This window comes from Coenobita brevimanus, chromosome 55 (assembly GCF_032717465.1).
Source record: "Coenobita brevimanus isolate Jiangsu-jjx chromosome 55, ASM3271746v2, whole genome shotgun sequence".
Lineage (NCBI taxonomy): Eukaryota > Metazoa > Arthropoda > Malacostraca > Decapoda > Coenobitidae > Coenobita > Coenobita brevimanus.
In genome coordinates this window covers 4,065,204-4,086,810 of record NC_137008.1, presented here as the reverse complement: position 1 = coordinate 4,086,810, position 21,607 = coordinate 4,065,204, and positions in this window count along the sequence as shown.

Below are 21,607 nucleotides of genomic sequence, written 5' to 3'. Positions count from 1 at the left end.
GATTTTGGCCATTTCCACAATGGCTCAAGACTTCCATATGAAACCTAAATGAACTATGGACTCAACCAACAGTGCAATTACCTTAGAGTGAGATAATAAAATTCTACCACAGTGATATCACAAAGACCTTGGATGAGATAAAGTTAATAAGAGTCGATAACGCTGTCAGCTGTCGCATGCTATATAGAAAGAAATTGTTTCGTCACTTCATCTAGTGTGTGTGTGTGTGTGTGTGTGTGTGTGTGTGTGTGTGTGTGTGTGTGTGTGTGTGTGTGTGTGTGTGTGTGTGTGTTACATGCCCTGCTACTTAGTTATGTGGGGTTTGCGTCGGCAACATTTTTTAATTACAAATAATGATATGATGCTCTTCAATGAAGCCTGGCGCATGATAAGAAACACAAAGACATATTTAAAAAGGAAAAAAAAAATCCATAAACAGGATGCAGCAGAAACACCTGATAGTTTTTAAATTTTTCATTAAACCAGTGTGTTATTTATACAATAATATTATAGCCCCAGAAAGACTCGGAAATGTTTAGAGTTTAAGTTGATGTGTTAGTTTTGATAATAATGTCCACAAGATGGCCACCTTCATTTTCCAGACTCTTGCGTTCTTCCTGGTAACCACAGAACCAAATAATGGGGATGATGTGGAGCCCACTGTGGTGCCTATTAACTGGATGGAAAGACGCAAATGTGGCATCCATCCGGGAACCAAACATCCACATTAATCCCCGCACCTCGCTGTGATGAGGTGCTGTCTGCCACAAGGGTACATCAGCTCACTGCATGGGATGAACCTTCAGGGGCACAGCCTGCGGTTGATAGGTCTGCTCAGTCAGACAGACTGGAGTTACTGAACAACAAAAAGTATGGTGATCAGCAATGTAGTGTAAAAGTTGTGTTAAAATTTTAGACCTGGTAATTCACTCAGTATATTATTAAATCTGATTTGCAGATTAACTGTAGTTCATTATTAGTAAGATGTTATCATTTTAAAATATTTTCTCTAATACTGTACCAATATGCTGCTTTGTACACTTAGTACAGCTTTGGGGTCTTGATACATGGGGAAGGCGGTGGCTGAATCAGTAGAGAGGCGGCATCTAGTCCTAATGGACCCAAGATCGAACACCGGCTTGGGCAGGGAACAGTTTAAGGATCTGAATGTCATAAAAGCAGACTTTATCGATCTACAAGAAGACCTGCCGACATGTCAAAATATACCGACTTAGGTAATATAAACATACCAAGTCGCCGCACCAACCATCACGCGAATCTCAGTCTTGCTCCAGCCACCACCTGTGGTATGTTAGGTGTGACTAAGTGTACAGTATGTTAAGTGTGGCTATAATTAGAAAATTGTCCACAAGTCTTGTGGCACATTGGAACTGCTGATCGGGAGGCCCTCAGGCAGTACTTCTTTGATTTTCCCTGGAATGATTATTGTTTCCATGGCCGGGATCCATCTGAGTGTGCCATGGGCATTGTGGAGGTTATTCTCTTGGTCGTGGAAGCATACATTCCTTTCTCATATTCTTTGACTAATGCAAGAAAGCCTTGGTTTAATCGCGCTTGTTCTAATGCTGTCCACAGCAAGGAGAGGGACTATAAAAGGTTCCAGAGACTACCCACTCCTGAATCACATCTTTTTTATATTTCTGCCCGGAATCGTGTTAAGTCTGTTCTTCGCTCTGCTAAAAATAATTCCATCCATTCTAAATGCTCTCAGCTCTCCAACTCGAATTCTTCCTGCTCCTTCTGGTACCTTGCCAAAAAACTTTCTAACAACTTACTTCATCATCCTCATCATCCTTCCCTCCTCTTTCCTACTTTGATGGCTCCGTAGCTATTTCTCCTACTGATAAAGCAGATCTCCTCACTCAGACTTTCTCCTCCAATTCCACATTAGACGATTCAGGTATTGTTCCTCCATCATTTCCCTCTCTGACTTCCTCGTGGCTGACAGAATTTCTTCAACTGATGTATTTTCTGCCATCACTGGCCTCAGTGCTGACAAGGCATATGGGCCTGATGGGGTCACGCCTGCTGTCCTTAAGAGCTGTGCTTCTGTGCTTTCACCCTTCCTAAAAAAAACTCTTTCGCCTTCGCCTATCAACTTATACCATTCCTTCTTGCTGGAAGTTTGCTCTCATTCAGCCAGTCCTAAAGAAGGGTGACCACTCCCAACCCTCTAACTATCGTCCAATTGCTTTAACATCCTGTGTCTCAAAATTTTCGAGTCTATTCTCAACAGCAAAATTTTAAAGCATCTTTCCTATCTTTACCTTCTCTCTGATCGCCAGTATGGGTTTCGTCAAGGACGCTTCACTGGTGATCTTCTCACCCAATATCCATAGAATACTCTCTTTGAGAGTTGGTTTGAAACAGGGATGTGTCATGTCTCCATGGTTGTTCAATCTGTACATGGATGGGGTAATAAAAGAGGTACAAGGTAGGGTAGTGGATGTTGGAGTGGCCCTGGTGAGAGAGGATAGTGTTTGGAAACTCCCTGTACTGTTGTTTGCAGATGATACTGTGTTGTTGAGTGAAGACGAAGGGGAGCTGCAAGGTTTGGTGGATGAGTTTGAGAGAGTGTGTAAGAAACGGAACCTAAAGATGAATGTAGGGAAGAGTAAAGTAATGGTCTTTGAGAGAGGTGAAGTTAGTGAATGTACAGTGAGGTTGAATGGTGAGGAATTGGAAAATGTCAGTACGTTTAAGTATTTGGGTAGTGTGATGAGTAAGGATGGAGGTTTGGAGGGTGAAGTGCTTGAAAGGGTACAGCAGGGAAGAAAGGTTGCTGGTTCCTTGAAAGCAGTGATAAGAAACAGGGAAGTGAGCATGGAAGTGAAAAAGTTACTACATGACAGTATTGTGATACCAACTCTAACGTACGGAAGTGAAGCTTGGACATTGTTGGAAAGACACAAGTCAAGAGTGAGAGCAGTGGAAATGAGTTATTTAAGAGGAGCCTGTGGAGTCACGTGGAGAGACAGGCTGACGAATGAGGATATAAAGGAGCGTTGTGGTGTGGATGTGGATGTGATAGGAAGCGTTATGAGGAACACACTGAGGTGGTTTGGCCATGTGGAGAGGATGGAGGGTGAAAGACTGACGAAGAGAGTGTATGTGAGTGAGGTGGAGGGGGGAAGAGGGAGGGGGAGGCCGAGGATGAGATGGAGGGATGGGGTGGAGAGGTATATGAGAGAGGGGGGTGTGAGTTGGGAGCAGGGCAGTGAAATGGCGGGGGACAGGGCGACTTGGAGGCAATTTGTTTGTGGCCACCCCAAACGGGATTGAGGCGTCTGGCAATAGATAGATAGATAGACAATGCCTACCCATGAGCCGGACGGGAGCGAAAGAAAACGCGCCAGCTCCTGGATGATGACGTCACACTTCCTCTCTCGTCTCCCGTGTCCCAGCTCATACCTTACATTGTTATACAGTAAAATTTTTCGTTTTTTTTTCCTATCATATCTTAACATGTGGTTGTATATTATGTCACAAAAGAGGCAAATAACATACTAATCTCTAGCCAAACTCTTTATGGTTTTAGTCATCCCCTGCTCATATCATTATAAGCTTTGAAACAGTGTTTACGCATATGGACTAAATAATTTATGTCATACTTAAAAGTTCATTGAACATGAATCTCTCTCTCTCTCTCTCTCTCTCTCTCTCTCTCTCTCTCTCTCTCTCTCTCTCTCTCTCTTTCTCTCTCTCTCTCTCTCACACACACACACACACACACACACACAAGCAATCAGTCAGTCAGTATATACAGTATATACATCTATTTATTATCTTATGAGTTTACTCTTTTTTTTTTTTACAATTTTTCTGGCTGAAATGATTCTTTTATTCAGTACTCCCATTCTAAAAAAAACATACGACAGCGAACAAAATAAGTAATTACTTTATTAGGCAAAGAAGCAAATTCAGTGGCTTTTCCAGGTTGCAGGGCTTTAGGTGCATGATAAATAAATAACTTTTCCATTGTTTTAAAATTTTCTAGGAATTCAAAGCTAGGTTTCATCAATTTTTCATATCCCCTGCTAATTCCACCAATCCAGTTGCGTTGTTTGTTTGACGCCTTTGAGCAGAGGTAGCCATATTGAAGAAATTTATGAGTTAAGAATCCACCAAAATACGCTGGGCCCTCTTGCTCAATAATTTCTTTTAACCCTTTAACTTCTAAATCCAGGTTGTCTGAAATGTTTCCCTTGTCCATACCCTCTGGCTCTGGTTTATCGTTTTCATCTGACAAGCAGAACATCATTCCAGACAGGGTCAGTTCACGCTGGAGATTCTCGTCGCCACCCGCAGACAATGGAGCATGTTCATCACTGAAGCTAGAAAATTATCTTACTGACATGTTCAAACCATTTTATTTTTTCCACGTTGTATTTTGACCTCACAAGTGAACTATTTTTTCCGAGATGTGACCTAACCCGATGTTTAACAGCAACAGGAGATGGATGCCTAGCGTATTTTGGTAGATTCCTAGCTCATAATTTTCCGAGTATGAATACATCGGTTCATAGGCATAAAAAAAGGAAGACACATGAATTGGTGCAATTAGCAGGGGAAATGAAAAATTGATGAAACTTAGCTTTGAATTCCTAGAAAAAAGAGAATGGAAGAGTTATTTGTCATCCTGGAGCTAAAAGCCCTGGAACCTGGAAAAGCCACTGTCCAGAATCTAGCCAGTCAAACTGCTGAACTTATTTCTCTGTCTAATGAAGAAAATACTTATTTTATTCGCTGTCGTATGCTTTTTAGAATATGAGTACTAAATAAAAAATTATTTCATCCAGAAAAACTGTACACAAAATGAGTAAACTGATAACTGGTGAAAAGATGTATAAAATTCTGACTGATTGATTGCTTGAGAGAGAGAGAGAGAGAGAGAGAGAGAGAGAGAGAGAGAGAGAGAGAGAGAGAGAGAGAGAGAGAGAGAGAGAGATTCATATTCAATGAACTTTAATTATGACATAATTTTCTAGTCAATATGCTTTAATACTGTTTCCAAGCTTACGATATGAGCATGCTATGAATAAAACCAATAAATTGTTTGGCTAGAGATTCGTATATTATTTATTTGCATCATTTCTGACATGATGGGCAAGTACATGTTATGATATGGTAGGAAAGAATAAGACATTTTAATGTGTAACAATGTTAGGTATGAGCTGGAACGCGGGAAACGAGAGAAGAGAGTGTGACGTCATCACCCAGGAGCTGGCACATTATCTTTTGCTTCCGGCCGGCCCGTGAGTAGACACTGTATTCTATGGATATTGTTCTCACCTACCTTTCAGACTCCTTGTCATCCTCCTTTCGGGACTTTGGCGAAAGCTTTGCCATTGCACTTGACATCTCAGGGGCTTTCGGTCAAGTCTGGCATAAATTTTTAATATCCAAAATGCCCTCATAGGGTTTCTATCCTTCAATCTGTGCCTTCATCTATAGTTTCCATTCTGGTCGTTGCTGTTGTAGACGGACATCATTCCTCTCATAGATCTATCAGTATTGGTGTTCCTCAGGGCTCTGTCCCATCATCAACTGTCTTCCTTTTATTCATCAATGACCTTCTAAGTTGTATATCTAATCTTATCCACTCATACGCTGATGATTCCACCCATCACCTTTCCATTTAGTTCCCGCAACGTCATTCTGAGCAGTCACTTCAGCAAACAAGGGATGAGGCTATGGCACACTTTATGTCTGATTGGCTCGTATCTCTGACTGGGGTAACAATATTCTTGTTGTTTTTAAAGCACCAAAGACTCAGTTCTTACACCCAACAAAATCTTCCATAGGAGTACCCACCAGTATTTAATAATATCCAGCTCAATCCTACATCATCCTTAGAGAATCTTCAGGTTTCATTCTCTCAGGATTTATCTTGGAAAGATCATATTGCATCTCTTGCAAAATCTGCTTCCAAGAGATTAGGTGTGATAAGCCAGCTCCGTACCTTCTTTACCCCTGCACAGCTGTTGACTTTATACACGGGTTTTATTCGCCCCTGTGTAGAGTACAATTCTCATGTGTGGGGAGATTCCCCACATACAGCTCTTCTCAGTTAGGTGGAGTCAAAGGATTTTCGTCTCATTAACTCTCCTTCTCTTACTGGCTCCCTTCAACCTCTGTCTTTTCGCTGCACTGTTGCATCTTTATCTCTTTTCTGTCGCAACTTCAGTGGTCACTGCTTCTCTGAACTGTCTGCTTGCATCCCTCCACCTCTACGACGAATGCGTAGCACCCGTCTAGCAACAAACTTTCGTCCCCTTTCTGTCGAACTATCTAATGCAAGTGTTAACCATTACTTCCAGTCCTTCATTTCTGCAACAGGTAACCCTGGAACTGTCTCCCTCTGCCTGTATTTCCTACTTCCAATGATCTCCAGTCTTTCAAACGCAGTGTGTCCAGGCATCTCGAAATTAATGGATCTTGAATTTGGCTCTTTTTGTATTGTTTTTGGTTTTTTCTTGGAAAGAGTGGTTTACGGGCTCCTAGCATTTGGTTCCTTCTTCCTTGCATTAAAAAAAAAAAAAAAAAAAAAAACGGATCACCTATTGCTGGGCTCCTTTAGCTGGACACGGATCACGTTCTCATATTTACGGACCGATTGCAGGAGGCCAGGAGGATTTGGGGTTCACACAGAACTATTTTCACGCCATTTCCTTACCCACTATAACACAGTGTTCCGAGAAAGTGAGATTCGTTTGTTAAAATGTCTCAGAAACGATCGCTGGGTAGCTGTAACTGAGTTTGTTTTGATGAACGTTTCTACTACAACAACACGCTCCTGTACAGACCAACGATCCATGCTGACTAAGCTCCAAGTAGTGAATTGTGAGATCTTCAACACACCACCAGCGAACCAAACCTGTAACGAAAGCAACATTTTAAAAATCGTCAGGTGTTTCTATCCTACCCTGTATTTGCCGTCATCAGTGTCTGTGATAATTGTCTGCATTCAATACACGAGAGAGAGAGAGAGAGAGAGAGAGAGACAGAGAGACAGAGAGAGAGACAGAGACAGAGACAGAGAGACAGAGAGAGAGAAGGCGAACACTACAACCAGAATCGTGTAAGGCACGACAATGTGGATTGCACTGATGGTGAATGTTGTCCTCTGTTTGAGCCTGTAATTAAACATTGATTTATTTTTGAATACCTACCAAATCTCGGCCGCTGACAGCGCATTCAGTAATAGTTCAACAATTATTTACAGGGCATGAGAAAATTTCATAAGAATATTTGTGGCTAAACACTGAGTGGCAGCTGGAAATTGAAGGTGGGGGAGTTGGGGTTGAAGGCGGGGTAGGCCTGGTACTGATTCCCCCCCTCCGCTCTTCTCTCTGTCCAGGGTAAATGGTGGAAAGAGGGAGTAATGCATGAGTAGAAATTAGTACACACCTGTGTGTGTGTGTGTGTGTGTGTGTGTGTGTGTGTGTGTGTGTGTGTGTAGGGTTTGACGAAATCGGATGAGAACGTGGCATGAGGAATGACACATAACGCGGGAAACATCGTGATGGGACGAAATGAGTAAAGCAATGAATCAGGAATTTTGGAATTTTAAACAAAATACTGTGTAGCTGCTGGAGACGAATGTGACGGACACGATTGCAAATTGGATCTGTAGTGACAGAAAAAAGAAAAAGAAAGAATGGGCAGGGACAGGGAAGAAAACGTCTGAGAGAAACGGGCGGGAAAGATGAAATGAATGGATGATCATTTCGCTTTCACATCGACTTGGAAAAAAAAATCTGGTTGAGTTGTAGTGAATGTGCCAAATGTTTTGCTGCAGTTAGAGTGGATGGGTCAGACGTTGAGATATTGGCCAATGTTTCATGTGGGGTGCAGTTGGCCTTCACGCCTCACCGTATCATACCTCACATTGCAACACATTGCGCCGCAATAGTTTACACTACAATACCTCACACAGCTATATCACACACCGCAACACTTTGCATTGCCACACATCGTACTACAACACAACACAGTACCATATATCACACTGCAACACCTCACACTGCATTACCTCACTTTCCATCAAATTACACAAATTGCAGTACAACACCTCACACTGCCATACATCATACTGCCACGCATCACACTTCCATATCTATTACTGCATCACTTCACTGGAGCTCGTTTGCAACACACTGCCATACCTCACGCCACACCTCATGCCGCAACAGCTACCACTGGTACCCCTCAAGCTGCCACACGTCACACTGCCAACCCTTACACTGCCAAACCTTATATTGCCAGTATGCACTCTATCACATCTCACATTGCAATACATCACACAGCAAGAAATCACCATACCTTACAGTGGCACACCTAAGCCTGCAGTATCTCACACTGATACCCATCACATTGCCACATCACACTGCAATACCTCACATTGCAAGGCTTCACTAAACAACGGCAGTCAGTGCCACACTAGACCATCACCTCTCACACTGCAACACTTCACACTTGCCACACTTAACGCCGACAAACCTAGCACTACGACAGCTCAAACTGCCAAATCTCGTAATATACTACCTAGCACTGCCATATATCATACTACCATCCCTCACCCTGCCACACTTTAACCTGGAACACCTCACAGTGCTACCTCATACTGCCACACCTCACACTGTAACACATCATATTGCTATACATCACACAACAACACCTCACACTGTCACAACTCACACTGCCACACTTCACACTACAACATTTATATTGCCTGACTTCACACTGGCACTCGACAAGCTACAGTACCTCACACTGGCCCACTTCACAATGCCATATGACAAAATGCAACAAGTTACACTGCCTCACCTTACACTAAGTCATTCTAAGCACAAAACAGTGATCGGGAGGTACTGAATCTATATCAGATCCACACAAGAATCAGTTGAGATGAATCTGTTGCACTAGCACCTCTTGTTTATGTGTCATCACCAGAGAAAGTGATATTAGTTTAATGGCGTTAGCTAAATATTAAACGAATCAGTTTTTTTTTTTTACTTAAAATGAACGCTCTTTACGATATGTATGCAGATTATGTTAACGAAATAATAGTCAGTAGTGTTATACCCTACCATAGTTTAATATTGAAGTGAAAGCTTCTTTATTAACAAACTAGGGGAAAAGTGAAATAGAAAAACGTGGTTCACTAATGGTAAATGTTGCGGAAGTAGTGTTACAGTCGGGATTGTAAAGCTTGATGAAGCTACCGTCGCAGGCTAATAGAAAATGAATGTGTGTGTGTGTGTGTGTGTGTGTGTGTGTGTGTGTGTGTGTGTGTGTGTGTGTGTGTGTGTGTGTGTGTTTATTTTTTAATGGTAAAGGACAAATAGAGCATAGTAATAATGTTTTTTGTTCGGTTCCTCAGCTTTGTCTGTCCTTTACAACACTTTCATTACAAACTTTTCCAAGAATACTTTGTGGCGGTTAATATCAGTATTAGTGATTATAATCTGTGGAAAACAAAACTACAAGAATGAACTTGGCAGTTTTTGTGTGTCGTGAATTACACTACCTGTAATCCCGACTCATTATCTCCAGTTCATCGTTTCTGACATATATTCTGTCCCGTGGACCTCTCTATTTCTGTCCTCCCTTCCTCACGTATCATTCACCTCTTCAAATTTTGTATATTTCATATTGTCTTTTCCTTTATTCATGGTCATTGCCACCTCCTTCTCAAGTTCCTTCCATATCCACCTGAGAAAAACTTTTAAAGCAAATGAACGACCCAAGTGAATTTAAAACAATGAACGTGGATGCAAACATATACCAGGACGCTGGTGAGCCCATCAGCGTTAGGCAACACTTATGCCAATATTGAGGCCGGCCGCTGCCGCTCAGGAATAATGCGGACTAAGTACTGAAAAAATATTGGCGTCCTGGATGATGAAGAGCGCACGATATTGGCTTCACACTCTCTAAGAAGATACAACTAAATCTATTACTCTCTCTCTCTCTCTTTCTCTCTCTCTCTCTCTCTCTCTCTCTCTCTCTCTCTCTCTCTCTCTCTCTCTCTCTCTCTCTCTCTCTCTCTCTCTCTCTCCTCGTACTATTAAGGATTTTCCGTTCCTTATTTTGTTTATTTTATCCGTCCTCAGTCTCCCACCCCCCTTCCACTTCCTCCACCTCTTACCCTGCCTTACGACCTCCTCTGGCGGCTTTTTTCCCATTTACTTTCCCTTCCGCATCGCTTACTCCCTTATGTTTTTCTCTTTAGCACTTTGGGTTCTTTTTAAACTCTTGGTTCACAAAATCTTGTATGCTCCTACTTTTTCTCCCTCATGCTATTATTTTGTGCTTAGGAAATACACTTACTGGTTTATTATCATCCCTCCGAAGCATGATGGTATAATTTTCTATAACGCACCCTATATCGTACTGCGTAATCTGGCTGTATATATATATATATATATATATATATATATATATATAGTATGTGTGTGTGTAATTCACCGGGTCGGTCAGGATCACCTGATGGTCGTGATCGTCAGCTTTTTTTACCCTCTCAGAAGGGAGCTGAGAGCTCATATAGTCCGATCTAAGAGCAAGGCTGTGACCTTCACACACGCACACACCCGTCCCCTTGCTCAAGGGGGACAGTAACCACCCACTTCGTCAGTGAAACTTTTCGCACCGTGAGCGAGGCGCGAACTCCCGTCTACCACATGGCAAGCGAGAACGTTACCACTGCACCAGCGAGCGGTGTGTGTGTGTGTGTGTGTGTGTGTGTGTGTGTGTGTGTGTGTTCTTTAACTCCTCCTAGGCTACTTGGTGGATCTGAATGAAATATCCCACGCGAGTTCGTCCGGTTCCTGTAAAAGTCTTCCACTATTTACAATTTTCCAACCATGGCTTGAAAGGGATCAGCCCCTCTAGCCAAATAAACAATTCTCAGAAATAATGAAGAAAGGCAGATGCGGCTTTGACATTGTAGTATATGTTGTACAATGGACTCTTATCCATAATGCGACATTTAGGGAGCATGTCATCCCTCCCGACAATGATTCTTGGAGGGTCAGCCCCCGCCCAAAAGTTTAAGAAATCAGAAATAAGGGAAAGTGAGCGGATAGATTTCAATGAAATTTCTCAGGTCATTTCGGATTGCTACTTGATAATGTCCTCCATTTTATAAAATTTTTTACCATAACTAGTATTGTAGGGGAGTAAGCCTTCCTTGAAAACTTGTAATGGATACAAAATAGAAGAATAAGGGCAGATGTAACTTTGATATCTTAGTGCACTACATCCGTAATGCGATGTTTGCGAAGCGTAACGCCCAAAATGGTTCTTGGGGGGACAGCCCTCCCCCTCCCTCCTAAAAAAAATAGAAATGGGAAAAGTGTTTCAATGAAATTACTCAGTTGAGTTCGTTTGGTTACTAGGAAGGATTCACTGAATACATTATTCCAACCCTGACTTTTAAAGGGGTCAGCCCCTTGAAACTCATTGAAACAGTGACAGGTGGGCAGATATGGCTTTGATATCGTGGTACATGTTGTACAATGGACTCTCATCCATAAAGCGATATTTGGAGAGTGTGAACACTTCATGAGCCTTGGAGGGATCAGTCCTCTTCCAACAAGAAAAGCGATCACAAATAAGGGAAAACGACCCCCTGGATTTCAACGAAATCAACACCCATATTGTAGGGTTTGGCACGTACTTTCCATGTTTTCTCTGAATGTACAAGAAGCTACACATCAATATCCGGGGAGCAAGAGTCACCTCCATGTTTACTGGGGGGCCCAGCACTCTACCAAAAAAAAAAAAAATCAGGAGAATTATTTAAATACTAGTAAAGTTTCTCAGGTAAGTTCGTTTAGTTAGTGGGAAGGTCATCAACTACATACAATTTTCCAACCATTACACACACACACACACACACACACACACATATATATATATATATATATATATATATATATATATATATATATATATATATATATATATATATATATATATGAAGCCTCAGTGGTATAATGTGCGTTTTGCACGCTGAAGGACGCGGGTTCGCCTCCCGCCAGAGTTGTAAAAACTTTGGAAGCGTTCACCGAGCCACTGACCGCTTTGGCGGACATAAGGGGTGCTGTGCTTGAGCCAGTGTCGCATACTAGTATGCTTGCACCCAGTCGGCTCAAGGAGGGCCGATTACACTTGGTTCACAGACTACACACACATCCAAAGCCACTCCAACATTACAATTACATTCACAAGCACTTCTCACCCTACATACAGTCGCCACCAGACAGCCTAAGCCACTGGGTAGAGATACATTGACTGTATCGTCCCTGCTTCGGTAGGGATAGGCCGGTCCTGCAGTGGACCTCAACAGCTGATGATATATATATATATATATATATATATATATATATATATATATATATATATATATATGGAGGCTGATTCAAAGGAGAGATGAGACATTTGGTAGAGGAGTTTGGAAGGGTGTGTAAAAGGAGGAAATTGAAGGTAAATGAGAATAAGAATAAAGCGATGAAGTGTTAGATGGTAAGAGAATGATATTAGTTTTGAATGGTGAGTTGCTTAAGTAGGTAGAGTGTTTTAAGTGTTTAGGGCCACATGTTGCTGTAGATGGAAGAATAAAGCAGAAGTGAAGTTTAGAATATATGAAATTGGAAAGGTGCTGGGAGGAATGAAGAAAGTGTTTAGATGTCGTTCGCTTAGAAAGGATGTAAAGAGGAGGCTGTATGAGGGTATTGTGGTACCGACTGCGTTATATGGGACTAAAACGTGAAATATGGGAGTAGCAGAGAAGAAAAGTTTGAATGTAATGGAGGTGTCTGAGGAGTATGTGTGGAGTGACGTGTATAGACTGAGTGAGAAATGATGAAGTGTGAAGGAGAACAGGAGTTGTGCGAGAGATGGCTGACTAAGCTGAGCAGAGGGTGTTGTGATTGTTTGAGCATATGCCATGAAGAGAATGGATCATGAGGGATTGGTGAAAAAAATAACTGGATCAGATGTGAGAGGTGTAAGGTTGAGAGGAAGACCACGAATGGGATGGATGGACAGTGTGAAGAGAGCAACTGGATGCGAGAGGGATGTCTGTTAAGCAAGGAAGAGTGGCTGCGCACGATAGGAATGATTGGAAAGAAATTGTGAATGAATAAATGATGACTCAGCCCTGATGGGATATTCTCTCGCATTTGGTCTGATCAGCTGATCAGGACAGGAGCAGGTAAGGGGATAGGTCCGTTATGATGTGGCATGGGTAAACCAGCTCTGCTGTCTGGTCCTGCTGCGGATGTCGCTGATTGCACTGAGCAGTTAGCCCTCGTGCGGTGTGGTGCGGTTGAGGATTTGTCCCCTCTCCTCTTTGGGCTAAGATGCGAATGAACGTATGCGTGAGAATGAGTAAATTGGGAGTTTGTCGTCCTATCTGGGCTTCCTTTCTTTGGGAGAAGCAGCCTAGGTATATCTATATCTATATCTATCTATCTGTCTGTCTATCTATCTATCTATCTATAAATATATACATCTATTGCCAGTTGCCTTAATCCTGTAAGGGGTGGCCACAAATCGCCTCCATGTCCCCCTGTACCAGCCATTTCAACGTCCAGTTCCCAGCGCCCCCTCCTCTTTCCTATACCTCTCCACTCCATCCCTCCACCTCATCCTTGGCCTCCCTCCCTCACCCCCCCCCCTCCACCTCACTCACTCAGTCTCTCACTCTCCATCTTCTCCACATTGCCAAACCACCACAATTTGTTTCTCCTAACACTTCCTATGACATCCAAATCCACACTACAACGCTCCTTCACTTCCTCATTTGTCACCACTTGGATCCTCTGACCACAATCTCATCAAAACCTCGTCAGTTAGCCACGCCAAACCTCCCGGTTCTGAACTTGTCAGGGTGACCCGATGGCACTTTGATTGGGCAAACTGGAGTGGATTTAGAAATCATCTTGCTGACATTCCATAGCAGTCTTTCTTCTCTAGTGATGTCAGTTCTACCAAGTCCCACATTAATGACCTAATACCAGCTGGTATGGCTTTATTCATACCTAGCCAACAGTTCACTAAAAGCTCGAACTTGCCAAAATAGTTTCAGAGTAACTGTGCCAAAGCAACAGCCCAAAAGTCATCTGCATATAACTCTTACTTCAAATTAAAAACATCTGAATCACTCTGTCAGTTTAAAATTGCTAGAAAGCATGCAAAAGCCGTAATAAATCTCGCTAAATCAAACGTTCTTCAAAATCAAACATTGAAAACTACTTAACAACCTTAATGACAAAACTGGTCAACTCTCAATTCTTTCAACAGTAACTTTAGCAAGTCATCATCCATTCCCCCACTAAAGTCTTCAGATGGCAACAATACAAATAACCTTCATGAGAAAACGAATAACTTTGCCAGTATATTTGACAGAAATTCTACCATAGAGGAAGCCAGCCAGAACGTCCCAGTACTAGAACTTGACGCTCCCGTAAATATTCCACTTAAAATACAGACAAGATACGTTAAAGCTATCCTAGACAACTTACCAACTAACAAAGCTCCAGGCCCAGATGGAATTTCTCCAACTGGTTTGAAAAAGCGTTCCCCAGAACTTGCCTCTGTTCTAGCTACATTATTCAGACTATGCATACGTACTTCTTCATTCCCTAATTCATGGAGAGAAGCCAATACCCACCCATTTCCAAAGAAGGATGTTCTCTGACCCCTTTGTTTACAGACCAATAGCTGTCACATCTTCTCTTGGTAAAGTATTTGAAATTTTAATTAACCTGTACCATCCCAGGCATTTTTGCAATTTTATACCCACCCAATCCCGGACCAATAATGGAAAAAAAAAATTATTGCATAAAACAATTCAAAAGGACATATAAATCAAGGAAAAGCGAAAAAAAAAAGTACTCCTTATAGGAGAAATAAGAGCTGGATGGCCGTCTGTCGTGTTTTTAGGACAGTTTCCCAAGCTGGGAGTGATGTTTTCCAACCCAACTAGAAGGGATGAGAGAGAACGAGGGAGGAGAATGGGGGACTCCCTGTTCTCAATAGCCTTCTCCACTGGCTCATATTCCTCCCCAGAAGTCATCCAGGTCTTCCTCTTCTGAAGAATCACTAAATGAAGGGACAGAAGGGTCCATGTGACAATTTCAACAGCCTCCTCGAGCCCAACGAAGCAGAAAAATGGCGTGCTCTTTGCAACATTCTGACACTATGACGGAAAGTGGCAAACTAATGTTACCCAGCCATGCAGAACCAAACTTAGTACTACAGCTGCTTCGACACAGTATTGCCAATACATTAAGCTACTCTTTAGCAAAAAATTAGCTAGATTGAAGTAGTTTGAGACACGCTACAGTGCTCGAATTTTGCTGTCGGCACCATCACGTCACTGGGATTAGTCGAGACGTTTTGTACTGCTGGCACCATGCCGATGGCGGGATTGTATGGGTTAATAAACACATAGTTAAACCTTTTGAATCCAAGAACTTAATTAGTGATAGACAATATGGTGTTCGCAACGAAAGATCCACCATTGACATACTCAGTCTCCTGACTCATACTGTCCATCAATCAATTGACCAAAATGGAGAAATTCCTGCAGTAACCCTTGATATTTCTAAAGCTTTTGACAGTGTGGCACCGTTCCCTGCTGTCCAAACTCCCTTGCTATGGACTGACGTCTTTTGTTCCTCTGCTTTCCTCATATCTCAACAACAGAAAAATGAGAGTAAAAGTAGATGACATATATTTCTATTTCCAATCAATTAATGACGGTGTGCCACAGGGATAAGTTCTGGCACCAACCCTGTTCCTGGTTCATATTAATGATCTCTTATGACACTCACAATCCCATCCATTCATATGCAGTTGACTGAACACTTCACAGTTCATTCACAGTCAAACACCCATTTACAAAGTCTAATATATCTAACTCTCAACACATTACAGCCATCTCCATAAATCAAGACTTATCTAAGATCAATGAATGGGGACAAAACAACCCTGTCTCATTTAATGCTAGTAAAACCATATCTATACAGTTTACTTATAGATATTGCCTTCAATGCTACTAATACTGCAATCTCCAAAAGTATTGAAATTTTCGGCGTCTCACTTAACAATGTCCTCAGCTGGACCTCTCATGTCAGATCACTTGCGAAAACCGCCTCTAAAGAAACTTGGATTATTGTACAGAGTCCGTAACTTCTTCACTGATGAGCAGTTAGCTATAATTAGAGTCATTATCACTCTCAGCTTGAATATTGCTCAACCTTGTGGAATGGATGTGGAGAGGTGGCACTAAAACAACCAGACAAAATTCAGAACAAAGCTGTTGGAATTATTAATAACCCTGCTATTATAATTAAACTACGTCCCCTACAAGTAAGAAGGAATGTTGTCTCCCATGCATTATTTTACAGATATTTTTATGGCAAACACTCAGACGAAGTTGCGTCCACTGTCCCACCTCTCCATGCCTTCCCCCGTGTTACACGGGCATCTGGTAGCTCTCATGACTGGAATGTCACACGGCCATATTGCACAACTTCTGCCTATCAGAATTCTTTTATTCCCCAAACTACATCTCTCTGGAACTCGTTCCCCGGAGGTGTTTCCCACCCAAACTTCAACCTACAGATGTTCAAGTCCAAATGTTACAGATATTTTATGAATGGAGGACGCCAGTAATCTGGTGTATGGATTACTTTTTTTCATTCGTTTTTCCTTCCTCTGTTGTTAAAAAATAAATGACTCTACATGATGCTCCCAAATAACACATTTCTACTGCTCTCACTCTTGACTTGTGTCTCTCCTACAAGGTCCAAGCTTCACTTCCATTAGTTGGAGTTGGTATCACAGTACTGTCATGCAGTAACTTTTTCACTTCCATGCTCACTTCCCTGTTTCTTATCATTGCTTTCAAAGAACCAGCAACCTTTCTTCCTTGTTGTACTCTTTCAAGCACTTCATCCTCTGAACTTCCATTCTTGCTCATCACGCTACCCAGGTACTTGAATGCACTCACATTTTCCATTTCCTCCTCCTCCAGCCTCACTATACATTCAGTGACTCATTTCTCTCGAGGACCATAACTTTACTCTTCCCTACATTTACCTTTAGATTCTGATTCTTACACACTTTCACAAAGTCATCCACCAAACTTCTCTCTCTCCTTCATCTTCATTTAACAACACAGTATCATCTGCAAACAACAGTACAGGGAGTTTCCACACACTGCCCTCTCTCATTAGGGCCGCCGCAACATCCACTACCCTACCTTGTATCTCTTATAACCCGATCCATATACAGACTGAACAACCATGGACACATGACACATCCCTGTCTCAGTCCAACATTCAAGAAGAATAATTCACGCAGCTTGGTGCCCATGCGCACTGCAGCCTTAACACTCCCATACATACTCTTCATGGCATTCAACAACTTTCCATTTACTCCACATATTGTTGATACTTTCCACAATCTTTGTCTATCCACCCTGTCATATACTTTCTCCAAATCCATGAAGGCTGCATCCAACTTCTATCCCTTCCCTAGAAACTTCTCCACTAAAGACCTAAGAAGGAATATCTGATCTACCCAACCACTTCCCTTCCTAAAACATCCGTGTTCTTCCCCAAATAATTCCTCTGTTATTTCCCTTATTCTGTCAATAAGTATCCTACCATATACTTTTCCTATCACACTATGACAAGAAGTGCCACTATGATTATCACACACTCTATTCCCATTTTCCTTCGTACAGGGGAACAATTATACCTGACTTCCAATCCTCCGGGACTCTACCTTCCTCCCAGGCCAATGTGCACATCTTTTACATCCATTGTACTACTGCCTCTCCCCCATGCATCAGCATTACACCACAAGCTTCATCAATTCCTGGGGTTTTCCCATTTTGACTTCCTTTGTTTATTCCACAACTTCCAACCTGCTGATTTCTTCCTCTCTTCTCACATCCCTCCGTCTCCCAGCCACTCCCCAGCCACTTATACTCGCATTACATCCATTTTCTATGTTCAACAATTCCTTAAAAGTGTTCTCTCCATCACATGTCACTTTTTCTCCCTTCTCCACTAGTAATCTGCCATTTTTCTCTTTCACTCCTTGACTAGCTTCTTTAACACCCTGTCTAACTCTCTTTACCTCTTTCCAGAACATTGTCTTACATTCCGTCCACTTTGCACACAAATTCCTTCCAAATTTCTCATCCACTTTCTTTCTACTCCCTCGTATTAATTTTTCACCTCTCTCTTCCTCTCTACATATAACTCTCTCTTCTGTCTCTCAGTTTCCTCCACACCCCTGTTTCTCATCCACTCACTATATCCTTTCTTCTTTTGTGCCACAGCCTTCTCACCTCTTCATTCCACCACGCTGTTCCTTGCACCCCCTTTCGTCTTCTCTTCACCCCACACATCACATCACATGCTGCACATATTTCTTCTGCGAGTATCTTGCACACAGCTTCCACGTCCCCTATCTGCTCTAAATCATATTTACCCAATCGCTCCTCCATTTTTTTCGTATTTTCTGCACTTTTTCCATCCTCTTGTAACTTTTCCACACTCCTTGAAAGAACTACTTCCTCCTGCCCTTCCCTTTCTCTGTTCCTCCACTTCATTTCAACCTTGACTTTCACCACCACCAAGTGGTTTTCAGAAAGTCCGCTCTCCCAACCTCTATATGCTCTTACATCAATTACACACCTTCTCATCTTCTCACCCACACACACATACTCAGTCATTGCCTTCCGTTCATTCAGTCCACCACCCACCTTTCTCATCACTGGCCACGTATACCCGTTGATTATTTTGTGTCTGAAGCTCAAATGTCCATTAGAGCACAGCCTTTCTCATCCATTACTGCAGTCACAGCCCACTCACCAACTACTCCATCCACCTTCACATTCCCTACGTTTCCCTTCATATCTCCAGTCAAAAACACTCTCATCCCTTTCAGACTTTTCCATGCACCCTTCCACAGATGTCCGGAACTCTTCTTTCATTCTGCTTGCACGATCTTGCGTTGGTGCGCGCGCGCGCACACACACACACACACACACACACACACACACACACACACACACACACACACACACACACACACACACACACACACACACAGTGTAAGTAAGTAAGTATTTATTGACCACAATATCCAATTACCCCCTGAGGGTAGGGGGGGTTTCAAGAATACTCCCCCAGTATCCCTGTTTGTCGTAAAAGGCGACTTAAAGGGTTGGCGGAGGGTTAGTGCCCCTCCCCGGAAAACAACTAACTAACAAAACAAACAATAAGCATCGGACAAGGCCTGACCAAACGATGACGACCAAGGACCGGACAAAAGACATGGTTATCGGAACATGGAATGTAAGGGGAGTGAATGATGAGGTGAAAGAGAGAGAGACTGTCCAGGTGCTTCAGGGTACGAAAGTGGATGTATGTGGAATAACTGAAACAAAATGGAGAGGAGAAAGTGTGAGAGAATGGGAGTATGGATGGGGTATATGTGCAGGAGTAGGTGAGAATGAGAGGGCAAAGGAAGGAGTATGTATAGTTGTGAGTAAAAGATGGAAGACGAGCATAAGACAGTATTCATCAGTTGGGTCAAGGATTGTGTGGGTAAAGCTGAAAGTTGGAATACAAATGTGGGCGATTGTGTGTGTGTATGCGCCAACGCAAGATCGTGCTAGAAGAGTGAGAGAAGAGTTCTGGACAAATGTAGAAGTGTGCATGGAAAAGTTTGGAAGGAATGAGAGAGTGTTTTTGATTGGTGCCATGAATAGTAAAGTTGGGAATGTGAAGGTGGATGGAATAGTTGGTGAGTGGGGTGTGCCTGCTGAGATAGATGAAAATGGGAGTGCGTTAGTGGACATTTGTGCTGGGAGGGGGTTGGTGATAGCCAATACCCTCTTCAGGCACAAAATGATCCACAGGTATACATGGCGAGTGATGAGAAGGGTGGGTGATGAACTGAACGACAGGAAGGCAATGATTGATTATGTGTGTGTGGATGAAAGGATGCGAAGATGTGTAATGGATGCAAAAGTTTATAGAGGCTGGGGGAGTGGACTTTCTGACCACTACTTGGTGGTGGCCAGAATTAGAATTCAAGTAAGATGGATGAATAGAAGAAGGGAAAGACGAGAGGAAGGAGTAGTTGCAAGGAGAGTGGAAAGGTTACAAGAGGATGAGAAAAAGGCAGAGTATAAGAGAGAAGTGGAGGAACGATTGGGCAAATATGAATTGGAGCAGATGGGAGACGTGGAAGGTGTGTGTAGGATATTTACAGAAGAAGTACGTGCAGCGTGTGATGTGGTGTGTGGAAGGAAAAGAAGACGGAGGGGGGTGCAAGGAACAGCATGGTGGAATGAAGAGGTGAAACAGGCTGTGGCACAAAAGAAGAAAGCATACAATGAATGGATGAGAAATAGGGGCGTGGAAGAAGTTGAGAGGCGGAAGAGAGAGTTATATGTAGAAGGAAAGAGAGAGGTGAAAAGATTAGTAAGAGAGAGTAAGAAGAGAGTGGATGAGGAATTTGGAAGGAATTTGAGTGTAAATTGGAGGGACTGTAAGAAAATGTTCTGGAAAGAGGTGAAAAGAGTAAGACAGGGTGGAAGTGAAGTTAGCAGGGGAGTGAAAGATAAAAATGGTAGATTACTGGTGGAGAAGGGAGAAAAAGTGAGCAGATGGAGAGAACACTTTAAGGAATTGTTGAACGTAGAGGATGGAAGTAATGCGAGTATAAGTGACTGGGGAATGGCTGGGAGAAGGAGGGAGGTGAGAAGACAGGAAGAAATCAGTAGGATAGAAGTTGTGGAAGCAATTAAGAAAGGTAAATCGGAGAAAGCCCCAGGAATTGATGGAGTGTGTGGTGAAATGCTGAAGCATGGGGGAGAGATAGTACTGGAATGGATGTGGAAGATGTGTAGATTAGCCTGGGAGGAAGGTAGAGTCCCGGAGGATTGGAAGTCAGGTATAATTATTCCCTTGTACAAAGGAAAAGGGGAAAAAGAAGTGTGTGGTAATCATAGGGGCAATTGTCTTCTTAGTATAATAGGAAAAGTGTACGGTAGGATACTTATTGACAGAGTTAGAGAAAGAACAGAGAAATTAGTTGGAGAGGAACAGGGAGGCTTTAGGAAGGGAAGAGGTTGTGTAGATCAGATATTCATTCTTAGATCTTTAGTGGAAAAGTTTCTAGAGAAGGGAAAGAAGTTGTATGCGGCTTTCATGGATTTGGAGAAAGCATATGACAGGGTGGATAGACAAGGATTGTGGAAAGTGTTAAGAATATATGGAGTAGATGGGAAGTTGTTGAATGCTGTGAAGAATATATACGATGGTGTGAAGGTTGCAGTGCGTGTGGATGGTAAACTAAGTGAATTTTTCTCTTTGAAAGTTTGGTTGAAACAGCGATGTGTCATGTCTCCATGGTTGTTCAATCTGTACATAGATGGGGTAATAAAAGAGGTACAAGGTAGGGTAGTGGATGTTGGAGTGGCCCTGGTGAGAGAGGATAGTGTTTGGAAACTCCCTGTACTGTTGTTTGCAGATGATACTGT